General features: G+C 37.0%; 1 non-coding gene across 1 annotated transcript; it reads left to right on the top strand.

Annotated features, from left to right (window-relative positions):
• The first annotated feature begins 597 nt into the window (after positions 1-597).
• On the top strand, positions 598-704 carry LOC127099545 (small nucleolar RNA R71). The gene has a single exon (XR_007794036.1). It is a non-coding gene; the product is annotated as a small nucleolar RNA R71 (small nucleolar RNA).
• Positions 705-9864: the final 9160 nt, after the last annotated feature.

Raw genomic sequence — 9864 nt, 5'->3', positions numbered from 1 at the left:
GTCTGGCCTGATATAAAGTTCTCCATGATCTTCTCAAGGTTAGGCTTCTGGGGTACAACTTGCATAGGTTGGTTTGGTTTTTGGGCTTGAAAATGTTATGGTCTTTGAGGTGCAAAATTTTGGATAGGGTTCTGGTTTTTATAGGAAAAATTCGGGTGATTCTTCCATCCAGGGTTATAAGTGTTTGAAAATGGGTTACCTTGGGCGTAATTCACTTGGTCGGTGATCAGGTCGTTCAAAAGGTTACATTCCGCCGATTCGTGTCCTTTACATCCACAAAGTTCACACTCTGTGTGGACTACCGTTGTGGTGTTAGAGTTTATAGAAATATGTTCGACCTTAAGGGCTAAAGCGTCCATTTTTGCTTGCATCATGTCCATAGAACTTATCTCATGTATTCCACCTTGGGTCTCCTTTTTCTCTACTGATGCTTGTTCAGTTCCCCATTGGTAATGGTTTTGGGCCATATCCTCAATTAGGTCACAAGCTTCAGGGTAAGGTTTGTTCATCAGCGTGCCACCAGCGGCAGCGTCGATGTTTATCTTTGTGTTATAATGGAGTCCACTATAGAAGGTATGAATGATCAGCCATTGTTCAAGGCCATGGTGTGGGAAGACTCTTAACAACTCCTTGTATCTCTCCCAAGCTTCAAAAAGCGATTCTCCTTGGTTTTGAGTAAACCTTGTTATTTGGTTTCGAAGAACAACAGTCTTACTAGGTGGAAAATATCTAGCAAGGAATACTCTCCTAAGGTCTTCCCAGGTAGTTATTGAGTTAGATGGAAGTGAATTTAACCATGAACGTGCTCTATCTCTGAGGGAGAAAGGAAATAATCTTAAACGAATCGCATCAGCTAAAGCACCGTTGGATTTAAAGGTGTCGACCAGTTGGATAAAGACTTTTAAATGTTGATTTGGGTTCTCAGTAATGAGACCTACGAATTGGTTATGTTACATTAATTGCAGTAAAGATGGTTTTAGTTCGAAATTGTTGGCAGGAATGAGGGGGTTTACTATACTAGAACTAGGTTCCTCGTCAGAGGGTTGCGAAAATTCCTTAAGAGGTCTCCGGTCACGATTCTCAGTCATAGCTTTCTTAATTCGGACGAGTAAGAGACGTGTACGAGTTTAACGTTTGGGTTCCACTAAAGGATCTATTAAATTTCCGGTACTATGGGTTCTTCGCATTTATCAGCTAATAATGCCTTATTCTAGACGGTGTAACAACAGGGTACAAAATTTGACGAAGTTGGTCCCTGGCAACAGCGCCAAAAACTTGATCGCTCTATTCTCAAGTACACGAATCGCGTCAGAGTAATATAAAAGATTATCGATCCCACAGAGACCAAATCGTCAATATATCGATTACTATTGTTACGATGTTTATCTAAGGCAATACAACTGAGATATTGATGTTGCAAAATAACAGTAAATAAAGAAAATGATAAATGCAGTGCAGATAAGGATATGCTTGAATGTATTTCACGTCAGTTAAACGATGCTTCGATTGTCTAAATAGAACTACTTATGGGGCGATATTTTCTACTCTTGAAAAGAATCCATTTAACAGGAATTGTCACTTTCGCGTATTCAAAATCGAGTTTATCCTTAAATTAAGCCCTTTCATTGTCACTTATAAAAGGTGCGCATAACATTAAATTAGTAAACCTATTTTTAAGAAATAAGACTCGTAAGCTTAGTTGAAAAGTGATTTTAATTCGGAAAGTTTACCCAAGGAGTTTCCTGATTTTAAATCTATCAACGCATCCGAAAATTGTTTCAAAAATTGTTTTTCCCTAAAGTGATAAAAATTCCTAGTTAACTAAGCCAGGGTGCTTTCGCACTCCTTGAGTAGTTAAAATTAACCAAGTTTGTTTCATAAAAACTCGAATTAAAAATCAAAATAGCCCCTAAAGCATTTCTACAGATGCAATATGTGAAACATCTCTTTAACCGCAATCCTTACATTCTAACCTTTGAAAGATTTAGCCAGACATGGTAATACAAACAAATACAACGATATTGAACATGATGAAAAGAAGTTTAGAATGTAAGGCGTGAAGAAAAAGTAAAGCGTGTAAAACAATTAAAACGAGCAATATAGATAATGGCCGGAAATTAAATAAAGTAAAGACAATGGCAGGAAATTAAACAAAGTAAAGCATGACAATTAATTAAATAAAGTAAAGCATGACAAGAAATTAAATAAAGTAAAGCATGGCAAGGAATTAAATAAAGTAAAGCATGGCAAGTAAAATAAAAAGGCAATAAAATTAGAACCTGCTCCAAACGGAGGCTTTAAATCTGGTACATGGAACTAAATAAACCTTTGACTTTGAAAATAAAGATGACGGCAAAATCAAAGTGCTCCAACTCAATTACACTAAGGTGCGATAATCCATCGATGTGACAGATTACCGCTTTTACAAATGATATTATAGTCTTAGTGTTGTAAACTAAGTTGGATGATTTGGAAGTGAACTAGAACGACCTATTTATAGAGGAACTCAACAACATGCAAAGACCGGGATGCCCTTCAACTTCTCTTTATTGGGAATGTGGAATTCAAAGGTGGCGCCCGCCACCCCTCCATGGCGCCCGCCATGTGAGTAAATAGGGAAGTTCATGAGGTCGTGGAAGTTTCCTCCTGGTTGAGGGCTGATATGTCATGGCTTCTCCTATAGCGGCCGTCATGCAGAACGCCACGAGTACAATATTTGCCGAAAACCCTAATGTTTTGGTCTTTTTGCTTCGTTTTTTATAAAAAGGTACTAAAAGAGCTAAATACATGAAAATAACAAAAAAGAAAGCATAACACAAGCAAAATGATAATAAAGACCTAATAAACATGTGTAATCCGAGTCAAATACGCAGTGTTTTTCAGTGTGATCAATTGGCCAAGTCCTTTAGCATAAGAATGTTGCCTAAATTCTAAGTCCATTTGTGCAAGATCAAGCCAACAGTCCATACAAAAGTTTTTAGGGCTTTTTGTTGTAATGATGTACATTAATGGTCAAAGACCACACAAAGAAGCAAAGTATACACAAATAAGAATATATCACATAATATGGTCCAAATGGACAAAGTGAAAATTGCATTAACATAAACAATTAGAATGGTATGAATAATGGCAAATGAATAAAGACTAGAATTAAATGACATTAAAGTGAATGACTTGAAATTATAGTTAGTTGTAAATGAGTTAGATGCTAGTATTGTTTTGCTTTTGCTTTTCATTTTTAAGTCATTCTTTGGAGAACACTCAACCCACTTATCACAAGCATGACTCCTTGAACTAAGACATCTTCCAAAGGAAGGAAAAATGGCCAAGTTCCCACACAATACCATGAAAGAGGGGAGAATTACAATCTCACTAACTAGAATGCTATGCCTTTTGTGTCACAAATTTAGCGCTATGTTAAGCAATCGTAATTGGACTTATGTAGAAGTCACAACTATTTGAGACCGGACAATAGAATTTTGGTGTTAATGCATGTTAGAGACATAGTATAATGGACTATGCTCATGAAACATACCACACACAAAAAGAATATGCAAAAGAGATGGCCTAATCTCATCCATACTTATGTTGATTTTTCAATCAACTAGCCTTAGGACTTTGAGATATCATAGGCCAAATGAGATGAATGCATAAAGAAGGGGAATGAGATGAAGAGGGAGGAGAATGGATCAAAACTCAAATTGGTCAAAGGAGGACTTTTACCAAATTAATATCATCCATTCATTTTGGGAGATGGAATGTACATTTCATCAATCCCCTAAATCCAATGATATTAACTTGACAAAGTCAAATCAAACTTGACCAAGGCCCAACAACAAGAGTCAAACTCAAATCAATCATCACAAATGATCAACACAATTAATTGGCATTTATTTAAATTAAAAAGACTAAAATAATACATTTAAATTAAATATGATTTGTCAAATTCCTAAAACCTCATCAAAACACCAAAGAAATTGCCATCAAATTTATCATAGGTCAAACAAGGTCAAAGGACCTTGGAGAAAAATTTTCAGAATTTTTAAAGACTTAAAAGTATTTTCAAACAATTAAAAATAAATGAAAAATCAATTATTTCATGAAAAATATTAATAATGATCCAAAAAATAATTTTAATTCAGAATATGAAAGAGGAAATTATTTGAATTTTTTTGGTGAAACTCATATTTTTTGGATCAATATTAAAATTAATATGAATTAATGAAAATAAAAGGAATAAAAGAAAATCAGAAAGTAACAAAAAAAGTGGACCACTTGATCTCCCTCATTAATTGAGGTGGCAGATCAAGTGGTCCTTAGTGCGCGTTCCACAATGGACACTAGTTAATACGATGCAGGGATAGTAATCAGAACCAACGCGTGAGATTAAAACATTTGAAAAGGATCCTATGGTTGGAGACGTGCCAACACATGGCCGAAGCTGTAACTCCGGTCTTCTTCTCCGGAGACGTGCCAAACATCATTGTGTGTGATCCCTTATTTGTGATTGTTGCATTCATGCATCCATGCGCATCATAACATTCACCACACGAAATTTCAAGGAACTGAGGTATTATTTGCAAATATTTTCAGACCATGGATTGTGGACGAAGGAACACTAAGTAGTACAGTTTCAGATGTCCCGACTTGAAAGAGTTAAGGAAGCTAGCATCTTTTGTATTAGATCCCTTGGACTTCAAAAAACGCCATGGGAAGCTTCTATCTATCTTGTCTGTTGATGTGGTTGAAGGACTTTTGAGTGTGCTAGTGTAGTTCTATGATCCTCTCTACCGTTGTTTCACTTTCCCAGATTTTCAGCTTATGCCTACCTTGGAGGAGTATTCTCATCTTTTGGGGATACCTGTTTCTAGTAGAGTACCTTTTAGTGGATTGGAGGAAATTCCCCGATCTATTCTTATTGCTGAAGCTATTCACTTGAAGAAGTCTGAGATAGAGGCTCATTGGGTGAAGAAAGGAGGATTATTTGGGTTGCCATCTAATTTCCTCATCAAGGAAGCTATTAATTTTGCTAAAGCCGGTAGTGTGGATGCATTTGAAGCTATCTTTGTGTTGCTCATTTATGGATTAGCTTTGTTCCCTAACATTGCCGGTTTTGTTGATGTTAATGCCATTAGACTTTTCTTGATTAGGAATCATGTTCCTACTTTGTTGGGTGATATGTATTTCTCTTTGCATCTAAGGAATTCTAAGGGTGGTGGAACGATCATCTGTTGTATTCCTCTTCTGTAAAGTGGTTTATTTTGTACTTCCCTCAGTCACCTGCTTTTTGGAGAATAAACAATGTCTACGATGGTCTCAAAGACTTATGTCTCTCACTAATGATGATCTAGTTTGGTATGATCCTTCTTTAGGTAGTTTGGACATTATTGATAGTTGTGGTGAATTCTCTAATGTGCCTCTCATTGGTACACAAGGAGGAATTAACTACAACCCTGCTTTGGATCGTCGTCAGCTTGGGTTCGCCTTGAGAGACAAACCTAATAACATTTTGTTAGAAGCAGAAGATTGTGCATGTTTGGCATAATGTGAATAGAAAAGGAAGATCCGAGCTTGATCCGTGCAATTGTGTAACTTTGGAAGCTTACACTCTTTGGGTGAAGAAGAGAGCTTTGGAGTTGAAGATGCCTTCTCCTTGTGAAAGACCTATGTCTATGGTTGTGGTTGAGCCACTAACTCTCCCTAACCAAGATGTAGAGGAGTTGGAAGACGCGCTCGTCAAGATGAAGCAAGAGAAAGATATGTGGGAAGAGTGTTTCCGTGCTTTGAGCAAGAAGCATGAAGAGTTGCAGTTGGAGTCTAAGGACAAAGATGCACTTATTGAGCTACTTGAAGACCGAGTGACGAAGAGACCGAGAGAGCCAGAGGTTTCATCTTCTAGCACGCATCAGCCTTCCGTTCCTTGGAAGAAGATTGTTGATCACCTTGTCCTCGAGAAGACTCAGATGAAAGCTTCTTTTGAGACCGAGATCTGCTGTATTCGAAGGAAGTACGCGCCTTCAGTTAGGTCTTCTGACATTGTTGTTAGGGATCCTTAGGATGACTAGTCTCCTTTTCTCTTGAATTTTTCATATGGTTTCTAAAATTGTACTCAGTGTATTTTTCATTTTGGTCATATGAAAAGAGATCTTTCGCCAAATGTCTCATTGGTGTTTCTTTTGTGCTTTAGCCAAGCTGACTCATCGGTACAACACTCGCGCCAATCATCTGAGAATTATGGAGCATCTAGAGCAAGAGAACAGAGATCTAAAGGACGAGATCACCCACTACACTGCAATGATGGAGTCGGTTCTTGCCGCTCAGAGCCAAGCTTCTCCAACACCTACAACTCCTCCTCCTCAGAGGACAGTTTTTTCAGAGGTGGCTACCTCTACCATGCCTGCTGCTACCGCTCATTTTGCACCCACTATACCTGCCAGATTCCCATGGGGAATGTCGTTCAACTTTATGCCTGAAGACTTTGTACCTACTTTTGCTTCCATACCATCATCTAGCCCGACCATGTCTGTGCCACCTCCCATTGTGCACACCTTACCTAGTGTAGAGGACACCATTTATCACTCCGTGCCGTCTGAGGGTCCGGATGTCTATGAGAAAATGGATGAAATGAAAGATCAGTTTCTTGAGCTGCGCAAGAAATTGAAGACGCTAAGAGGTAAGGACATGTTTGAAAAGAGTGTTGCTGAGTTGTGTTTAGTGCCCAACGTCAAAATCCCGATGAAGTTCAAAGTGCCTGACTTTGAAAAGTATAAACGAAACACTTGTCCACTCAGTCACCTAGTGACGTATGCTCGCAAAATGTCTACTCTGACCGACAATGATCAACTGTTCATTCACTAATTCCAAGATAGTTTGACTGTGTAAGACCCCAATTTTGACCCTAAGATCCCTCATGTAATTCCATCATAAGCATAACCATGGGGATCATGCCTTGGCATCCTCCTTACCCCTCCTTCATTGGGTTTGTTTTGGGAGAGATCACCAAGCACTTTGTGATTATATCATACTTGTGTTTTATCATTTCACTAACCAAAATACCAAAAATATGACTTTGTATTTGCCTAACTCTTTTGTATGTAGGGCATGATCTCATTGATTCATCAAGATCACATCTAGGGTTTGAGACCCTCATGAACAAAGAGCACAACCAAGAATTGATTCAATAATGGTTATGAACATCATATATGAGTCCCAATGTTCTCTACATTTTATATTGATCAAGTTTGCTTCAAGAGTTGAGGGTGATTTGCCTTGGAAACCCTAGTTTGACTAGGTATCTTGAGTAACTTCTCCAACAAGCTATCTCACAAATTGATCAAATTTCTCAAGGGAAACTTCAAAATTCATCATCTTATGTATATATGATCTACCATGAGCCAATAAAGTCAAGAGAATTGGAAGTTAGCAAGTTGGTTGATGGTGGTTGGCCAGATGAATTCATCTGATCAAAACTGGGTCTCCCTAGACCCTATCTCCTACAATTTTCACCATATGAAAATGATTCCAAGAGAAACGCTACTCTAAATGACATTATAAACAAGTTTCATGTTGGTACCTAGAGCTAGTTTTGCTTGGAAAATCATTTTCTAATTTGAAACATTATAGGCCATTTTGTCTAAACCCTAATTTGAAAGTCAACTTCCCAAGGCCATAACTTGCTCCATTTTTATGATATGAAAGATTTACAAGTTGAAAAATCAAATTCAATGTGTCTACTTCAACTTTGATGTTTGGAGTGGGACCAAATTCAACTTATTTGAACATGTGATATGAGGCTACATTATAGGTCACTTTTGACCTATACCATTGATCAAGTGATTTTTCCAAACTTCAAAAATGCATAACTCTATCATTTAAAATCCAAATGACATGAAATTGGTGACGATTTTGAAGGTCTTTGAGAGAGCTACAACTTTGATGAAGATACTTTTCTCATTTGAAGCTCCCATAAAACGTTAAGCAAGGTGGAATATTGAAATATATAGCTTGACACTTAGAAAATTTTTGATATGTCAAATTTTTCCAAACTTCCACCTCAAATTACTCCAAGTTCCAAGATCCAAATGAAAAAGTGTTCAACATCAAACTTGTTCATATTGATCTCACCTTTCAAAAGAACTCAAGTTAATTCATTTTGGACTTGAAATGCATAGGCTGCGCATGGCTTAAACAGGCTGATGTCATTTGGCATGGATCCAACTTCAAGTGACAATGTTCAATTGCCTTGCATTCCAAGCTTGCTTCAACATATCTTATCATTATTTTGGACTTCAAACCATCATTTCATGGGCCAATGCGCGCCCATGCACCATGCTATCATCATTTGCCAAATTTGGAAGGTTGAAAAGAGTGTGCAAATATCACATGGATTTGGCTATATATACAGCTGCATTTGCTCAGAAATCACACACACATTATGCCAGCTTTGAATCCCCATTGAAAACCCTTCACTCTAAAAGGATAACCCTGATAAATTCATTTTAATTTGAGCTTGAATCTCCACTATTTTGGAATTCAATTCTCCAGGAGTCCATTGCTTTTAAACCTTTCCATTTCTTTCCTACAAGCAAGTGAAGTGAAGCCAAGCATAATTCAGATCAAGATCTAGCAAGCTCAGACCTCCATTGAAGGTAATTTGCAGAAATTTTAAACTCTTAGATTCTCTCAATTTATTGCTCAATTCTATTTATTCTTGAGTTGTCTGAAGTCCTACCAATATAGGCAAGAAGATTGAGTTGCTTAGAGGCCAAATCGAAGCAACTCAAATCATGAACCTCATTTTTCAATTCCACATATCTCTTAATATATTTGGAATTGGAGGAATTGGAGGTCATATTCGTGCTTAGTGATGTTTTCTCTTTAAAATCATGTCCCTGTTTTGAATTTTAGTGATGGTTCATCTTGACCAGTCCGGTGGAGCTCACCGGGGAAGATGATCGGAGCTCTGGCTCCGGCGACGATGTGCCTTGCATCTGGACCATGGGATCTAATTCTCACGTTTTAATCTTGACCTTGCCCTGTGAATACCATGTGTACAACGCTGTTGACTTGGACATAGGTGGAACGCACATTCTGGATCATCAGATCTGCCACCTCAATTAATGAGGGAGATCTGATGGTCCACGTATTTTAGCATTTTTTGAATTTTATTTTAATTCCATTTTCTTCAATAATTCAGATTAAATTCAATATTGATCCAAAAAATATGGGACTTTCACAAAAAAAAATCAAATATTTTTCTCTTTCATATTCTGAATTAAAATTATTTTTTTGGATCATTATTAATATTTTTCATGAATTAATTGATTTTTCATTTGTTTTTTAATTGTTTAAAAATATTTTTAAGTGTCCAAATATTATGAAAATTTTCCTCCAAGGTCCTTTGACCTTGTTTGACCTATGATAAATCTCATGGCCATTTATTTGGTGTTTTGATGAGATTTTAGGATTTGGACAAAACATATTTGAATTCAATGTATTATTTTATTATTTTTAATTGAATAAATGCCATTTTAATTGTGTTGACCTTCTTCATCCATTCATTTCTAATTGGCCTATGACATCTCAAAGTCCTAATGCTAGTTGATTGAAAGATTAACATGAGTATGGATGAGATTAGGCCATCTCTTTTGCATATTTTTGTGTGTGGTATGTTTCATGAGCATAGTTCATAATACTATGTCTCTAACATGCATTAACACCAAAAGTCTATTGCCCGACCTCAAATAGTTGTGACTTCTATATAAGTCCAATCACGATTTCTTAACATAGTGCTAAAGTTGTGACACAAAAGGCATAAGCATTCTAGTTAGTGAGATTGTAAGTCTCCCCTCTTCCATGGTATTG

This window comes from Lathyrus oleraceus, chromosome 6, assembly GCF_024323335.1.
Source record: "Lathyrus oleraceus cultivar Zhongwan6 chromosome 6, CAAS_Psat_ZW6_1.0, whole genome shotgun sequence".
In the NCBI taxonomy this organism is placed as follows: domain Eukaryota; kingdom Viridiplantae; phylum Streptophyta; class Magnoliopsida; order Fabales; family Fabaceae; genus Lathyrus; species Lathyrus oleraceus.
Note: the sequence above shows the minus strand (reverse complement) of the source record. Positions and strands in the feature narration are given on the sequence as shown.